We start from the raw sequence: 18,312 nt of genomic DNA, 5'->3' as shown, positions 1-18,312 counted from the left end.
ACTACTGTTACTTGTATATTAATTACTTGGATGAAAATGTATGTTATCACAATAGAAGGGAATCTCCCTACAGTTTGTATAAAGTCTTCAGGGAAGTCTTATTCAACATTCGGGGATGAATGTTCTCAAGGGGGGAAGGATGTTACACCCCACATTCTCGATCTTGGAATGTCTCTTAAGTTCTTTGGACATTATCATGTGAGCCGGATAAGCTACGATACTATCAAACGACTCTAAGGAAAGGAGAATGTGATACCCCATAGTAGAGAAGGTTGGAAGTAGAGTTAGTTGAAGGCCAAATAATGAGTTGTAGGATTCAATCTACTTGCGTAAGCTACCAACTTAGAAGTCCTACACACTTAAGCTACTTGAGTACACGTCGAGCCTAAGTAGCAAGGAATGCATAGGCTCTTGAAGTAAGACTAGATTACGAACCAACGAAAGAGAAATAAGGAAACGACGCACCTACTCAAAGCAAGTAGGTGATGTACCTACTTAGACAAGAAAGTGATGCACCTACTTGGACAAGCAGGTGATGCACCTACTTAGGCTCAAGTAGGTGATGCAGCAGCTTGGGGTGGACCCCACTATTATATGTCACCCCTAGGGGGGCTGCCACATGTCACCCCTAGGGGGATGCCACGTGGAACCTTCTAAAGAGGTACATATATATGACCTATGATGAATATTAACTCATTCTTCATCGAAAATTTCAGCAAACATAAGAGAGGAAAAACCTAGGAAGAAAAGATAGTAGCCACTGTTTAAGAGGAACTAAGGTAAGTTTCCAATTTTCTCTCCATGAATTAATTATCTACGGTGTTTCTTAACTACGTGGAGATGTATATATGTATCTTATGATGTCTATGGAACCATAACTTCAGTTTTACACTTGGAACAAACAAGAGAAAGTTGAAAGGAAAACTCTAGGAACAAGAGGAGGGAGCTACGCGTTTGGCCCTTTGGAGGTGAGCCTCCGAGTTTCATTCCATAAATTAATTATCAAGCATATACCAAAATGATATGTAGATATTATAAGTATAAAATCATGGCTTGGTTCATCCCAAACGGACAGCAAACAGTCCACGCAGTTTCAGCGCAACTAAAGAAGTTCTGAGGCGCAATTTTGGCTAGGTTTGGCCAATTTCAGGTAAGGTAAGGCTTCTCCTTTAAAATTGTACTTTATGAGTTTGTTATTTAGTGTATTAATTAACTTTTATACTTATTTAAGTATAAAAAAGTTCTTGTAAATGCTCGACAATAGAAACAATCTAAATTGAAGTCATTGTAGTTAAATTGCAGTCGAAGTGAGGCGTTGTGTGTTTGGAGGCGGCTACTGGCTGTGTGGTGTGTGTGGCAGGGAATAAATGTCTTATAAAATAGGTGGGGGAGCTTATTTTTGCATCCACATGACCCCCCTTCCCCCATTTCATATGGTTAAAGTTTTTGCAAAACGGAAACTAGAAACCTTATTTTGGTATCGTAGCTTCGAGCGAGTCGTCTGGACTTTATGTTGTATAAGATTGATGTGAATAGTATATATATATGCTGAAGGTTATTTTATTTGGTTGTCTGTAGCTATTGGGAGTAAAATTGGAAATTCGGAAGGGGCACATTATAGGGGAGATACTGCCTAATTTTCGTTAACTCTTTAACTAGTTAAGGAACTAGTCGAGAAGGCGGGCGAGGGGATGAGTTCTATAAATACTCGTGTGTAACCTAAGGTGCCTAAATACTAAGGTTGTTGATACTTGTATTACTTCCATATTAAATAGGTTTGGAGGACGATGACGTGGACGTGATTAAGGAAAGTCCGGAAGAGGTATGTAAAGCTTATTTCTTCTCTTGGAATGTCTTTGGCATAAGTATGTAAAGCTTATTCCTTCTCTTTGCATGTATTTGGAATAAGTATGTGAAGCTATTCTTTTTTATTTTTGCATGTCTTATATATAAGTTATGAATGGTTTGTATATGGAACTTGGGGATAATTCCATTCGTAAAGCTCCGAGTACAGTTCATAATTCTTATCCACTTCGTAATGGTAGAACTCCTGTAATAGTTGAGCTATTGCCTTTTTAAGGCTTCTATAGGATAAAAGGTAATATATGTAGAGCCTATTGACTCGTGTTCACTTCTAAATGCTAAGGCTCTTAAGGTAGCTGAGTTATCACCCTCGAGCCTTCTATATAACAAATAGTAACTGGATGCATGGAAGCATGAACTATAACTCCTATTCATTTCTTAATATAAAAGTTCTTCAAGTAGTTGAACTGCTACCCTTGAGTCCCTATATGATGAATACTAATTAAATGTATAAGCTCCCGTGCCTAAGAACTTTATAATGACAAGTGTCTCTGATTGCATAAGACGTTTGGTATTACCTTTATAAAAGTCTAGGACTCTTGAGACTCCGTCGATATGGCCCCTAATGGCATTTAGAGGATACTTGAGATGATAATCATTTTGATCCTCAAATTATAGTTGATAACGATTGTTATACCGAGTCTCAGATGATGAGCTAATTGTATATGGTTCCTCATTAATCTACTCGTGCAGGCTGTTAATACATCACTCACCGCGTCTTATGAAGGGCAGGATAAACACACCGCGTCCCATGAAGGGCCGGGCAGAATAAACTCACTGCGTCCGGTGAAGGTCTGCGCAGGATAAACTCACTACGTTCAATGAAGGGCCGAGCATGATAAATTCACCGTGTCCCATGAAGGGCCGAGCATGATAAATTATAAAATACTAATTCACCAGGTCCCATGAAGGGTCGGGCATGGTATATGATTAAATGATTATTCACTGCATCCCATGAAGGGCCGAACATGATACACGATGAAATGACAGCTTCACTGAGTCCCTCACTGAAGGGCCGGATACAGTCTATAGGCATTCATGTGGAAATATAGTGGCACACTTGTAGCATCAAGTCCCACAGTGGGCCAAGTATTGTATGTAAGGAAGATACACATGCCCTCATGTCATATGATGCAGGTCGAGAAATTTGTTAACTGTTATATTTGTTTCCTGTATCCCTATTTTAGTTGTTAGCTCAGTTATGTGTTGTTATGCTTTATATACTTAGTACATATATCGTACTGACCCCCCGTTCTTCGGGGGGTTGCGTTTCATGCCCGCAGGTACAAATGTTCATGTTGGAGATCCTCCAGCTTAGGGTTTCCACTCCGCTTTATTAGGAGCGCTCCACTGTTCCGGAGCCTAACTTTTGATACTAGTCATGTAATATGTATATATTTATTTTTCCAGGGGTACGACAAGGGCCCTGTCCCGCCATATATTGTTGTTACTATTCTTAGAGTTTTGTAGAAATATGTATACATGGGTTGTTTATAATTTTTTTTCTACTGTGCCTATATCGCATGTTGTAAATGTTTTTATATTATTGCAGCCTTGTCGGCTCACATGCCCTTTCCTGATATGATACGAATGTAAGAGGCTATAGGTACATAAAAAGTTTTAAACTATTGAGATTTTTGTGTATAGTATCACATCAAACATGGTTCAAATTATGTGTAGCTGATAGATATGCATAAGGGGGGTCCAGGTCGGACCCTAGTCACGACCTACGGGGTTACGTCATGACAATAATACATTGTGCTTTACCCCATACTTTGATAATAAGGTGCTAAATCCCTTTTGTTAAATAGTGAACCTACATCTCTGATGATGGCTATTTGGGTACCCAACCTAGAGAAAATTGTCATGACCCAGCCCCGTAGGCCGTGACTGGAGTACAGCCTGGACCCCCGTATGCATATCAATCAGGTGTAGCCATACCGGTTTATAAATAATAGAATCATGTACAGGAGAATCCCAATGGGTCATAGCATTTTATGTACCTGTAGCCTCTTTTATTTGTGTCATAACACGAAAGGGCACACAAGACAACACGGCTGCCATAACACATACCTGTAATACATCATGTAGCCCCAGCTAAACAAAACTTACACACACAACCCACATATATGTCTACATACCTCTAAGAGTAGTGACGATATCATATGGCGGGACAAGGCCCCCACCATACCTTTGAATCAATAAATATATACATCAGAGGTTTGGTACCAAAACTCAGCTCAGAATCAATGGAGCTTCTTTTAACTTGCTGGGTGGAATCTTGAGTTAGTGGACTCCTAAAACCTGTATCTGCACCTGCGGGCATGAAATGCAGACCCCCGAAGAAAGGGGGGTCAGTACGATACATGTACTGAGTATATAAAGCATACAGCATCATAATTATGACAACACTGAAATAGGGATGCAGGATACAAGTATAACAGTTAATAAAGCACTATACCTGCATCTTACAAAATAGAGTCATGTCTACCCTCATTAACCCTGTACCCGACTAGCTAGGGGCTCGATGGTACAAAAACATCATCTATCATGATAGGCATATATATTCTTTTAGCGCTGTGGAATGTACAGTCCGATCCATGTATAACGCAAGTACCTGCCGAGGAATGATGGCCCAATCCATATATCTTGTTATAATAATGATAATGCTGAGGTACGACGGCCCGATCCGTATATCATAATGATGCTGATGAATGACGGCCCGATCCGTGTCTCATATAACAGTGCCGAGGTACGACGGCCCGATCCGTAGAATGCATAATAGTGCCGAGGTACGACGGCCCAATCCGTATACATGCATATCATATAACAACGCCGAGGAACAACGACCCGATCCATATATAATGTAATATTTATATACATACATGTAGGACTCATCAGCATATCAAATATCCCTCAACCATTATCATAAAGTATGCCCAAGAACCCCCTAGGTGTAGGAGCTTACACCTCCAATCACTATTCAGCCAATAGAAGGCTCGAGGGTCGTAGTTTAACTACTTTAAGACCCTTAGCATTTAGGAGTGAACTAGAGTAACGAGTTATACTCGCAACTTACAACTGGAACTACCTCTATACTCAAATCGTATCTCAATTTACTTACATTTAAGACATCCCAAAGGGAAGAACAGACAGTCTTTACACATACTACCTTTCATCATATAAAAGCCCTAAAAGGCAACAACTCAACTATTACAGGAGTTCTATCATCACAGAGTGAATGAAATTCATAGTTCATGCTTGGAATTTATGAATGGAATTACCCCAAGCTCATATGCATGTCATTTATTACTTACGTCTAACACATGCCAACATAAGAGAAGAATAGCTTTACATACTTATGCCAAAAACATGCCAAAAGAAAGCTTCACATACCTCTGGTCGACTGCTTTTAGCACGGCATGTCTCGTCGTCCTCTGAACCTATTTAACACGAAGGTAATACTAATATTAGTAACCTTTAACTTTACAGCTTCCAAATCCACAACCAAGCACCCATAGGAACCAACTCCTTATTCTCCTTTCTCGACTAGTCTCGACTAGTTTATTAACTAGTTAAGAAGTTAACGGAATTCGGGCAGCATTTCCTCTATAACTTGCCCTATCCGAATTCCCAATTCTATCCCTAATCACTACAGCCAACCAACAACAATAACCTGCAACTCATATACACATAAAACATGGCAACATTATACAACATAGGCTCCAAACAACTTTCTTAACATTATGATATTAAAATAGGGTCTTTAGCCTTTATTTCGTAAAACCTTTAATCGTGCAGAGAGGAGGGTCGTGTGGCTGAAACCAGCAGCTCCCCCACCTTATTTAGAACATATTTAGACCCTGAAACACGCACCACACAATCAGCAGCAACCTCCACACACATAACACCTCATTTCGATTACAATTCCACTATGACAACTTCAATTTTACATTGTCTTCAACGTCAAACATTTCTATCGTGTTTTTACATTTCCATCAACTTAAACGACATATAATATCCTTCTTAAAAACACCATAAACTCCAAATTCAAAGGAGAAACCTTACCTTACCCGAAATTGGCCAAAACTCGCCAAAGTTGTCAAAACGTGAATTTTGCGCAGCTTACTGTCTCGTATTGTTTCTTAGTTTCGAAGGGGTAATTAATGGAAACAGGATTTGTGGCCTCAAGGAAACTTGTATACATGTGTCTCAGGGACGCATACCATTTCGAATCATCCCTACATCAATTTTGTACAAAGAGATATGCCCAAAATACCAACAGCAGTCTGTGTAGGATTTCCAAAACGAAATCTGGGCAGTACCTCCCCCATACTTCATCACCCTTTTTCGAGATGATAAATGAAAAACTGGGTTTTAGAGGCTAAACAAAAGTTATATCACTATTCAATATCTTTCCAAAACATCTTGAATCACTTGAAACGGAGTTATACAGAGGGAGTTATGCTAATATTACTAACAGAAGTACCTTTTCTTTTGGACCAACCCGTAGCTCCTCCTCTTTGTTCTCTCAAGTTTTCTCTCAACTCTCTCTTATTTTCTTCTAAGTGTGAAAGGATAATAAGATGACTTAGTCATCAAAAGTAACATATATATCCTTATTAGAAGTGACACGTGTCATCCCCTAAGGGTGACATGTGTCAAACTCTCATTGGGCCACTTCATCCATGCAACCTATCCATGGTTGCCACGTGGAAGGTGGGGTCCACCCCAGGGTTAGTAAAATTCCTTATACTAACTTTCATATGCTTCAACGTGTACCTATCACGTGCTGCCATGCTTCAAGTAGGTGAGTCACCTACTTGCTCTAAGTAGGTGCGTCATTTCCTTATTTCCCTTCTGTGGGTTCGTAATCTCTTCGCACTTCAAGAGCTTATGTATTCCTTGCTACTTAGTCTCAACACTCACTCGAGTAGCTTAAGTACGTAAGACCTCCAAGTTGGTATCTTACGCGAGTTAATCGAGTCCTACGACTCATTTCTCGGCCTCCAACTCCTTTCGAATTCTTATAACCCTATTTCCAATCTTCCTTATTATGAAGCATTTCATTCTCCTTTCCTTGGAGTTATTTGTTAGCGTGGTATATAATCTAAATCATGTGGCACTTTTCAAGAGACTCAAGACGGTGCCCCAAGGTGCAAAGGTACGGGGTATAACATCCTTCCCCCCTTAGAACATTCGTCCTCGAATGTTAACTGGTCTTACAAGGTCTTATGAGTGCTTCAGGATTACTCTGTACCGGTTGCCATTCATGGGCCTCGTATTAACTTATATGGTCTATTTAAGAGGGTAGATTACCTGTAGGCATAGGGAACAGGTGATATTGCTTTTCCATTTCTTCTTTCATGTTCCCTTACCAGACATCATTTTACACCCTATACACGAACATGTGTAGGAACTTAAAGTAGCCCGGAAGATGCGTTAGCATCGCCATACTAGTTTTGTACGTAAACCTGTATCGTTTCTTACTTCCTTCATCTACTTACCCTTGAGTTTCCTCGTATTCTAGTATAGGAGAGATCTCTCATCCTTTCCTTGTTTTGCTGCTTATACACCATAATACTAGTAGTCAGTAACTTTGTTACCAACATCTTACCTTCAGTCGAGTATAGCCTGGCTATCCCTTACAGTATGTTTAAGTTCTTATAGTGATTCCCTTGTTGTATTCACCCCCTTTGTATGCACCCATTCTATGATGTCATACTTGATCAAGAACCTTACCAATAATTCTCAACACTATCGCAGGTATCATCTTGGCTTCTATCCGCCCATTGCTGGCCTTTAAATTTTGCCAGCTTGTTCCAACATAGGATCTCACTTGAAATTTAAGTATTCACATTAATACGTTTTATGGTTGATTGGTTTCATACCATGTTGGTATCTTTCATATCCACTTCCCCCCTTTTGGGGTGTACCCATGTCACTATTTGTTTGGGTTCTACTTTACACCCTTATTTCCAATTTCTAATACATATGATTATTTTCCAACACATTTGGTACACTGCACCATATCTATGCCTTCCTTTATATTGTCCATACCTTTGGTTGCCCAGGTACGACAGCTTAACACAATCATGAGGTGCTAATTGAGTCTAATTGTTGGTACTCGAGTCACGTAGCAATTTATTCGAAACCACTTTCCATTTATTTTGGTCAATAATTAGCTAGGGCTTATAGCCGTTTCCAATTCTCAAATAGGCAGTACTTATATTCCGACACTCGGTATCCCAAGCTTTGTCATAGCCCTAGCCTTATCCTAGTGGGTACCACTTGTCCTTTTAATGAATTCGCAATGCACTAGTTGTTTTGCAAAGCTACATCCCCTATCTCAAAGGGTGTTATCATCTTACACGGTGGAGTCACGTATCCACAATGCTTCTTTATATCAACAATGCCATGTAAGGCCAACGTATATATACATGCATATTATCTCATATCACAGCCACACAGGGCTTCCCAGGGGGTCACCCATCCAAATATTACTCTTGCCCAAGCACGCTTAACTTCGGAATTCTAATGGAATCCAGTGCGTTAGTGCTAATATGATCGCATCCTGCCCCGTGGGGCACGTAACTACCGAAGAGGACGATGACCCAGCAGATGATTCGGTGGGCCAGGCTGCACCGCCCAAGTTACCCTTATATTCTCCTTACATGAACCACATCCTATCCTTAGCCACTTTCTCACTAGGCTCTAGTTATTTTCATAACAATCCTTGTTATATTCACATCATTATTGTGGGCACGACCATTCAAGACATACTACAGCCCTGTATCTCATTCTCTTTTTATTTCTGGAAAATTTGGATAGAGTTTCCTCTATATTTCTTACTATCTCAACACCTGCACGCAAAAAAATTTATCAACAGTGCCTCACAGGGCCAACACGCATAAGGATACATATATACGTATCATATCACGTCATATCGCAGCCTCACAGGGCGCCCAATATCAACAATAGTATAAAATGATGGACTTACCTCGTATGTCCAACTCAAAGTACGCCTGTTAGACTTTCCGTCTACTTTTCCTTTCAATTTTTCAACTTTACATATCAATCGTATTTCAGTACCTTACCTGGCACACATCGTTTGCGCCGTGGCTTACCTGCATGCTTTGTAACTTCCAATATCATCAGTCATTTTTTTTATCGACGTTGTCTTTCATCTGAAATCAAAGGTTAGTATAAGGAATTTTACTTCCTATGACTTGGCTCTATTGCACGACCTTAAATATGAAAGAAAGGAAACATCCTAAATGTCCTGTAGCCTCCTATTTATATATGTGGCGTGCAACACACCGATAAACAAGACTCTACTAGACATGGTCTGTAGACACTCCAAGGACGAACTGCTCTGATACAACTTCTGTCACGACCCAGCCCCGTAGGCCATGACTGGAGTCCAGCCTGGACCCCCATATGCATATAAATCAGGTGTAGTCACACCGGTTTATAAATAATAGAATCATGTACAGGAGAATCCCAATGGTTCATAGCATTTTATGTACCTGTAGCCTCTTTTATTTGTGTCATAACACGAAAGGGCACACAAGCCAACACGACCGCCATAACACATACCTGTAATACATCATGTAGCCCCAGCTAAACAAAACTTACACATACAACCCACATATATGTCTACAGACCTCTAAGAGTAGTGACGATATCATATGGCGGGACAAGGCCCCCACCATACCTTTGAATAAATAAATATATACATCAGAGGTTTGGTACCAAAACTCAGCTCCGAATCAATGGAGCTTCTTTTAACTTGCTGGGTGGAATCCTGAGCTAGTGGACTCCCAAAACCTGTGTCTGCACATGCGGGCATGAAACGGAGCTCCCCGAAGAAAGCGGGGTCAGTACGATACATGTACTGAGAATATAAAGCATACAACATCATAATTATGACAACACTGAAATAGGGATGCAGGATACAAGTATAACAATTAATAAAGCACTATACCTACATCTTACAAAATAGAAGCATGTCTACCCTCATCAACCCTGTACCCGGCTCGCTAGGGGCTCGATGGTACAAAAACATCATCTATCATGATAGGCATATATATGGTTTTAGCGCTGTGGAACGTACAGTCCGATCCATGTATAACGTAAGTACCTGCCGAGGAACAACGGCCCGATCCATATATCATGTTATAATTATGATAATATCGAGGTACGACGGCCCGATCCGTATATCATAATGATGCTGAGGAACGACGACCCGATCCATGTCTCATATAATAGTGCCAAGGTACGACGGCCCGATCCGTATAATGCATAATAGTGGCGAGGTACGACGACCCGATCCGTATACATGCATATCATATAACAACGCCGAGGAACGACGGCCCGATCCATATATAATGTAATATGTATATACATACATGTAGGACTCATCAGCATATCAAATATCCCTCAACCATTATCATAAAGTATGCCCAAGAACCCCCCAGGTGTAGGAGCTTACACCTCCAATCACTATTCAGCCTATAGAAGGCTTGAGGGTCGTAGTTTAACTACTTTAAGACCCTTAGCATTTAGGAGTGAACTAGAGTAACGAGTTATACTCGCAACTTACAAGTGGAACTACCTCTATACTCAAATCGTATCTCAATTTACTTACATTTAAGACATCCCAAAGGGAAGAAGAGACAGGCTTTACACATACTACCTTTCATCATATAAAAGCCCTAAAAGGCAACAACTCAACTATTACAGGAGTTCTATCATCACGGAGTGAATGAAATTCATAGTTCATGCTTGAAATTTATGAATGGAATTACCCCAAGCTCATATGCATGTCATTCATTACTTACGTCTAACACATGCCAACATAAGAGAAGAATAGCTTTACATACTTATGCCAAAAACATGCCAAAAGAAAGCTTCACATACCTCTGGTCGACTTCTTTTAGCCCGGCATGTCTCGTCGTCCTCTGAACCTATTTAACACAAAGGTAATACTAATATTAGTAACCTTCAACTTTACAGCTTCCAAATCCACAACCAAGCACCCATAGGAACCAACTCCTTATTCTCCTTTCTCGACTAGTCTCGACTAGTTTAATAACTAGTTAAGAAGTTAACGGAATTCGGGCAGCATTTCCTCTATAACTTGCCCTATCCGAATTCCCAATTCTATCCCTAATCACTATAGACAACCAACAACAATAACCTGCAACTCATATACACATAAAACATGGCAACATTATACAACATAGGCTCCAAACGACTTTCTTAACATTTCGATATTAAAATAGGGTCTTTAGCCTTTATTTCGTAAAACCTTTAATCGTGCGGACAGGTGGGTTGTGTGGCTGAAACCAGCAGCTCTCCCACCTTATTTAGAACATATTTAGACCCTGAAACACGCACCACACAATCATCAGCAACCTCCACACACATAACGCCTCATTTCGATTACAATTCCACTATGACAACTTCAATTTTACATTGTCTTCAACGTCAAACATTTCTATCGTGTTTTTACATTTCAAGCAACTTAAACGTCATATAATACCCTTCTTAAAAACACCATAAACTCCAAATTGAAAGGAGAAACCTTCCCTTACCCGAAATTGGCCAAAACTCGCCAAAGTTGTCAAAACGTGAATTTTTCTCAGCTTACTATCTCGTATTGTCTCTTAGTTTCGAAGGGGTAATTGACGGAAACAGGATTTTTGGCCTCAAGGAAAGTTGTAGAAATGTGTCTCAAGGTCGCATACCATTTCGAATCATCCCTACAGCAATTTTCTACAAAGAGATATGCCCAAAATACCAACAGCAGTCTGTGTAGGATTTCCAAAACGAAATCTGGGCAGCACCTCCCCCATACTTCATCACCCTTTTTCGACCTGATAAAAGAAAAACTGGGTTTTAGAGGCTAAAAGAAAGTTATAGCCCTATGCAATATCTTTCAAAAACATCATGACTCACTAGAAACGAAGCTATACAGAGGGTGTTATGCTAATATTACTAACAGAAGTACCTTTTCTTTTGGACCAACCCGTAGCTCCTCCTCTTTGTTCTCTCAAGTTTTCTCTCAACTCTCTCTTATTTGTTTCTAAGTATAAAAGGATAATAAGATGACTTCGTCATCAAAAGTAACATATATATCCTTATTAGAAGTGACACGTGTCATCCCCTAAGGGTGACATGTGTCAAACTCTCATTGGGCCACTTCATCCATGCAATCTCTCCATGGTTGCCACGTGGCAGGTGGGGTCCACCCCAGGGTGTGTCACCTGCTGCCACGTGTCACTTTCATATGCTTCCACGTGTACCTATCACGTGCTTCCATGTTTCAAGTAGGTGAGTCACCTACTTACTCCAAGTAGGTGCGTCGTTTCCTTATTTCCCTTCCGTGGGTTCATAATCTCATCGCACTTCAAGAGCTTATGTATTCCTTGCTACTTAGTCTCAACACTCACACGAGTAGCTTAAGTACGTAAGACCTCCAAGTTGGTATCTAACGCGAGTTAATCGAGTCCTACGACTCATTTCTCGGCCTCCAACTCCTTTCGAATTCTTATAACCCAATTTCCAATCTTTCTTATTATGAAGCATTTCATTCTCCTTTCCTTGGAGTTATTTGTTAGCGTGGTATATAATCTAAATCATGTGGCACTTTTGAAGAGACTCAAGACGGTGCCCCAAGGTGCAAAGGTACGGGGTATAACATCCTTCCCCCCTTAGAACATTCATCGTCGAATTTTAACTGGTCTTACAAGGTCTTACGAGTACTTCAGAATTCCTCTGTACCGGTTGCCATTCATGGGCCTCGTATTAACTCATATGGTCTATTTAAGTGGGTAGATTACCTGTAGGCATAGGGAACAGGTGATATTGCTTTTCCATTTCTTCTTTCAAGTTCACTTACCAGACATCATTTTACACCCTTTACACGAACATGTGTAGGAACTTAAAGTATCCCGGAAGATGCCTTAGCATCGCCATACTAGTTTGTACGTAAACCTGTATCATTTCTTACATCCTTCATCTACTTACCCTTGAGTTTCCTCGTATTCTATTATAGGAGAGATCTCTCATCCTTTCCTTGTTTTGCGGCTTATACACCATAATACTAGTAGTCAGTAACTTTGTTACCAATATCTTAACTTCAGTCGAGTATAGCTTGGCTATCCCTTACAGTATGTTTAAGTTCTTATAGTGATTCCCTTGTTGTATTCACCCCCTTTGTATTCACCCATTCTATGATGTCATACTTGTTCAAGAACCTTACCAATAATTCTCAACACTATCGCAGGTATCATCTTGGCTTCTATCCGCCCATTGCTGGCCTTTAAATTTTGCCAGCTTGTTCCAACATAGGATCTCACTTGAAATTTAAGTATTCACATTAATACGTTTTATTGTTGATTGGTTTCATACCACGTTGGTATCTTCCATATCCACTTCCCCCCTTTTGGGGTGTACCCATGTCACTATTTGTTTGGGTTCTACTTTACACCCTTATTTCCAATTTTCTAATACATATGATTATTTTCCAACAAATTTGGTACACTGCACCATATCTATGCCTTCCTTTATATTGTCCATACCTTTGGTTGCCCAGGTACGACAGCTTAACACAATCATGAGGTGCTAATCCAGTCTAATTGTTGGTACTCGAGTCACGTAGTAATTTATTCGAAGCCACTTTCCATTTATTTTGGTCAATAATTAGCTAGGTCTTATAGCTGTTTCCAATTCTCAAATAAGCAGTAGTTATATTCCGACGCTCGGTATCCCAAGCTTTGTCATAGCCCTACCCGTATCCTAGTGGGTACCACTTGTCCTTTTAATGAATTCGCAATGCACTAGTTGTTTTGCAAAGCTAGATCCCCTATCTCAAAGGGTGTTATCATCTTACATGGTGGAGTCACGTATCCATAATGCTTCTTTATATCAACAATGCCATGTAAGGCCAATGTATATATACATGCATATTATCTCATATCACAGCCACACAGGGCTTCCCAGGGGGTCACCCATCCAAATATTACTCTTGCCCAAGCACGCTTAACTTCGGAATTCTAATGGAATCCAGTGCGTTAGTGCTAATATGATTGCATCCTGCCCCGTGGGGCACGTAACTACCGAAGAGGACGATGACCCAGCAGCTGATTCGGTGGGCCAGGCTGCACCGCCCAAGTTACCCTTATATTCTCATTACATGAACCACATCCTATCCTTAGCCACTTTCTCACTAGGCTCTAGTTATTTTCATAACAACCCTTGTTATATTCACATCATTATTGTGGGCACGACCTTTCAAGACATACGATAGCCCTGTATCTCATTCTCTTTTTATTTCTGGAAAATTTGGATAGAGTTCCCTCTGTATTTCTTACTATCTCAACACCTGCACGCAAAAAAAAAATACCAACAGGGCCTCACAGGGCTAACACGCATAAGGATACATATATACGTATCATATCACGTCATATCGCAGCCTCACAGGGCGCCCAATATCAACAATAGTATAAAATCATGGACTTACCTCGTATGTCCAACTCGCACTACGCCTGTTAGACTTTCCGTCTACTTTTCCTTTCAATTTTTCAACTTTACATATCAATCGTATTTCAGTACCTTACCTGGCACACATCGTTTGCGTCGTGGCTTACCTGCATACTTTGTAACTTTCAATATCATCAGTCACTTTCTTTTATCGATGTTGTCTTTCATCTGAAATCAAAGGTTAGTATAAGGAATTTTACTTCCTATGACTTGGCTCTATCGCACGACCTTAAATATGAAAGAAAGGAAAGATCCTAAATGTCCTATAGCCTCCTGTTTATAGATGTGGCGCGCAACACACCGATAAACAAGACTCTACTAGACACGGTCTGTAGACACTCCAAGGACGAACTGCTCTGATACCACTTCTGTCACGACCCTACCCCGTAGGCCGTGACTGCAGTCCAGCCTGGACCCCCGTATGCATATAAATCAGGTATAGTCACACCGGTTTATAAATAGTAGAATCATGTACACCGAATGGGTCATAGCATTTTATGTACCTGTAGCCTCTTTTATTTGTGTCATAACACGAAAGAGCACACAAGCCAACACGGCTGCCATAACACATACCTGTAATACATCATGTAGCCCCAGCTAAACAAAACTTACACATACAACCCACATATATGTCTACAGACCTCTAAGAGTAGTGACGATATCATATGGCGGGACAAGGCCCCCACCATACCTTTGAATAAATAAATATACACATCAGAGGTTTGGTACCAAAACTCAGCTCCGAATCAATGGAGCTTCTTTTAACTTGCTGGGTGGAATCCTGAGCTAGTAGACACCCAAAACCTGTGTCTGCACCTGCGGGCATGAAACGCAGCCCCCCGAAGAAAGGAGGGTCAGTACGATACATGTACTGAGTATATAAAGCATACAACATCATAGTTATGACAACACTGAAATAGGGATGCAGGATACAAGTATAGCAGTTAATAAAGCACTATTCCTGCATCTTACAAAATAGAGTCATGTCTACCCTCATCAACCCTGTACCCGGCTCGCTAGGGGCTCGATGGTACAAAAACATCATCTATCATGATAGGCATATATATGCTTTTAGCGATGTGGAACGTACAGTCCGATCCATGTATAACGCAAGTACTTGTCGAGGAATGACGGCCCGATCCATATATCGTGTTATAATAATGATCATGCCGATGTACGACGGCCCGATCCGTATATCATAATGATGTCGAGGAACGACAGCCCAATCCGTATAATGCATAATAGTATCGAGGTACGACGGCCCGATCCGTATACATGCATATCATATAACAACGCCGAGGAACGATGGTTCGATCCATATATAATGTAATATGTATATACATACATGTAGGACTCATCAGCATATCAAATATCCCTCAACCATTATCATAAAGTATGCCCAAGAACCCCCCAGGTGTAGGAGCTTACACCTCCAATCACTATTCAACCTATAGAAGGCTCGAGGGTCGTAGTTTAACTACTTTAAGACCCTTAGCATTTAGGAGTGAACTAGAGTAACGAGTTATACTGGCAACTTACAACTGGAACTACCTCTATACTCAAATCGTATCTCAATTTACTTACATTTAAGACATCCCAAAGGGAAGAAGAGACAGGCTTTACACATACTACCTTTCATCATATAAAAGCCCTAAAAGGCAACAACTCAACTATTACAGGAGTTCTATCATCACGGAGTGAATGAAATTCATATTTCATGCTTGAAATTTATGAATGGAATTACCCCAAGCTCATATGCATGTAATTCATTACTTACGTCTAACACATGCCAACATAAGAGAAGAATAGCTTTACATACTTATGCCAAAAACATGCCAAAAGAAAGCTTCACATACCTCTGGTCGACTGCTTTTAGCCCGGCATGTCTCGTCGTCCTCTGAACCTATTTAACACGAAGGTAATACTAATATTAGTAACTTTCAACTTTACAGCTTCCAAATCCACAACCAAGCACCCATAGGAACCAACTCCTTATTCTCCTTTCTCGACTAGTCTCGACTAGTTTATTAACTAGTTAAGAAGTTAACGGAATTCGGGCAGCATTTCCTCTATAACTTGCCCTATCCGAATTCCCAATTCTATCCCTAATCACTATAGACAACCAACAACAATAACCTACAACTCATATACACATAAAACATGGCAACATTATACAACATAGGCTCCAAACGACTTTCTTAACATTACGATATTAAAATAGGGTCTTTAGCCTTTATTTCGTAAAACCTTTAATCGTGCGGACAGGTGGGTTGTGTGGCTGAAACCAGCAGCTCTCCCACCTTATTTAGAACATATTTAGACCCTGAAACACGCACCACACAATCAGCAGCAACCTCCACACACATAACGCCTCATTTCGATTACAATTCCACTATGACAACTTCAATTTTACATTGTCTTCAACGTCAAACATTTCTATCGTGTTTTTACATTTCAAGCAACTTAAACGTCATATAATACCCTTCTTAAAAACACCATAAACTCCAAATTGAAAGGAGAAACCTTCCCTTACCCGAAATTGGCCAAAACTCGCCAAAGTTATCAAAACGTGAATTTTGCGCAGCTTACTGTCTCGTATAGTCTCTTAGTTTCGAAGGGGTAATTGACGGAAACAGGATTTTTGACCTCAAGGAAACTTGTATACATGTGTCTCAAGGACGCATACCATTTCGAATCATCCCTACAGCAATTTTGTACAAAGAGATATGCCCAAAATACCAACAGCAGTCTGTGTAGGATTTCCAAAACGAAATCTGGGCAGCATCTCCCCCATACTTCATCACCCTTTTTCGTGCTGATAAAAGAAAAACTGGGTTTTCGAGGCTAAACAAAAGTTATAGAACTATGCAATATATTTCCAAAACATCTTGAATCACTCGAAACGGAGTTATACAAAGGGAGTTATGCTAATATTACTAACAAAAGTAGCTTTTCTTTTGGACCAACCCGTAGCTCCTCCTCTTTGTTCTCTCAAGTTTTCTCTCAACTCTCTCTTATTTTTTTCTAAGTGTGAAAGGATAATAAGATGACTTAGTCATCAAAAGTAACATATATATCCTTATTAGAAGTGACACGTGTTATCCCCTAAGGGTGACATGTGTCAAACTCTCATTGGGCCACTTCATCCATGCAACCTATCAATGGTTGCCGCGTGGAAAGTGGGGGTCCACCCCAGGGTGTGTCACCTACTGCCACGTGTCACTTTCATATGCTTCCACATGTACTTATCATGTGCTGCCATGTGTCAAGTAGGTGAGTCACCTACTTGCTTCAAGTAGGTGCGTCGTTTTCTTATTTTCCTTCCGTGGGTTCGTAATCTCGTCGCACTTCAAGAGCTTATGTATTCCTTGCTACTTAGTCTCAACACTCACTTGAGTAGTTTAAGTATGTAAGACCTCCAATTTGGTATCTTACGCAAGTTAATCGAGTCCTACGACTCATTTCTCGGCCTCCAACTCCTTTCGAATTCTTATAACCCTATTTCCAATCTTCCTTATTATGAAGCATTTCATTCTCCTTTCCTTGGAGTTATTTGTTAGCGTGGTATATAATCTAAATTATGTAGGACTTTTCAAGAGACTCAAGACGGTGCCCCAAGGTGCAAAGGTACGGGGTATAACAAAAATGTTCTTGAGGAAGGCTCTAGCACTTTATCAATCATTATAAGGTAATGAAACAACTTAAACCCCTTTGGATACGTATTCTCCAACTACAAAAATGAAGGTGTTCCTATACAAACTTATGAAAGGTCCTATAAAATCAATCCCCTAAATGTCAAAATGTTCCACTTCGAGGATTATTATGAGTGGTAGATTGTTACGTCTTGATATTCCTCCTTGCCTTTGAAATTGGTAACATTTTTAACCACACCATGAGTAT

General features: G+C 40.2%; 2 pseudogenes; both read right to left on the bottom strand.

Moving 5' to 3' along the window:
• Positions 1–8,320: 8,320 nt before the first annotated feature.
• Positions 8,321–8,438, bottom strand: LOC129904827 (5S ribosomal RNA; annotated as a pseudogene).
• Positions 8,439–13,848: 5,410 nt separating this feature from the next.
• Positions 13,849–13,966, bottom strand: LOC129904871 (5S ribosomal RNA; annotated as a pseudogene).
• Positions 13,967–18,312: the final 4,346 nt, after the last annotated feature.

This window comes from Solanum dulcamara, chromosome 1 (genome assembly GCF_947179165.1).
Source record: "Solanum dulcamara chromosome 1, daSolDulc1.2, whole genome shotgun sequence".
Classification (NCBI taxonomy): domain Eukaryota; kingdom Viridiplantae; phylum Streptophyta; class Magnoliopsida; order Solanales; family Solanaceae; genus Solanum; species Solanum dulcamara.
This window is presented reverse-complemented; position numbering and strand designations above follow the sequence as displayed.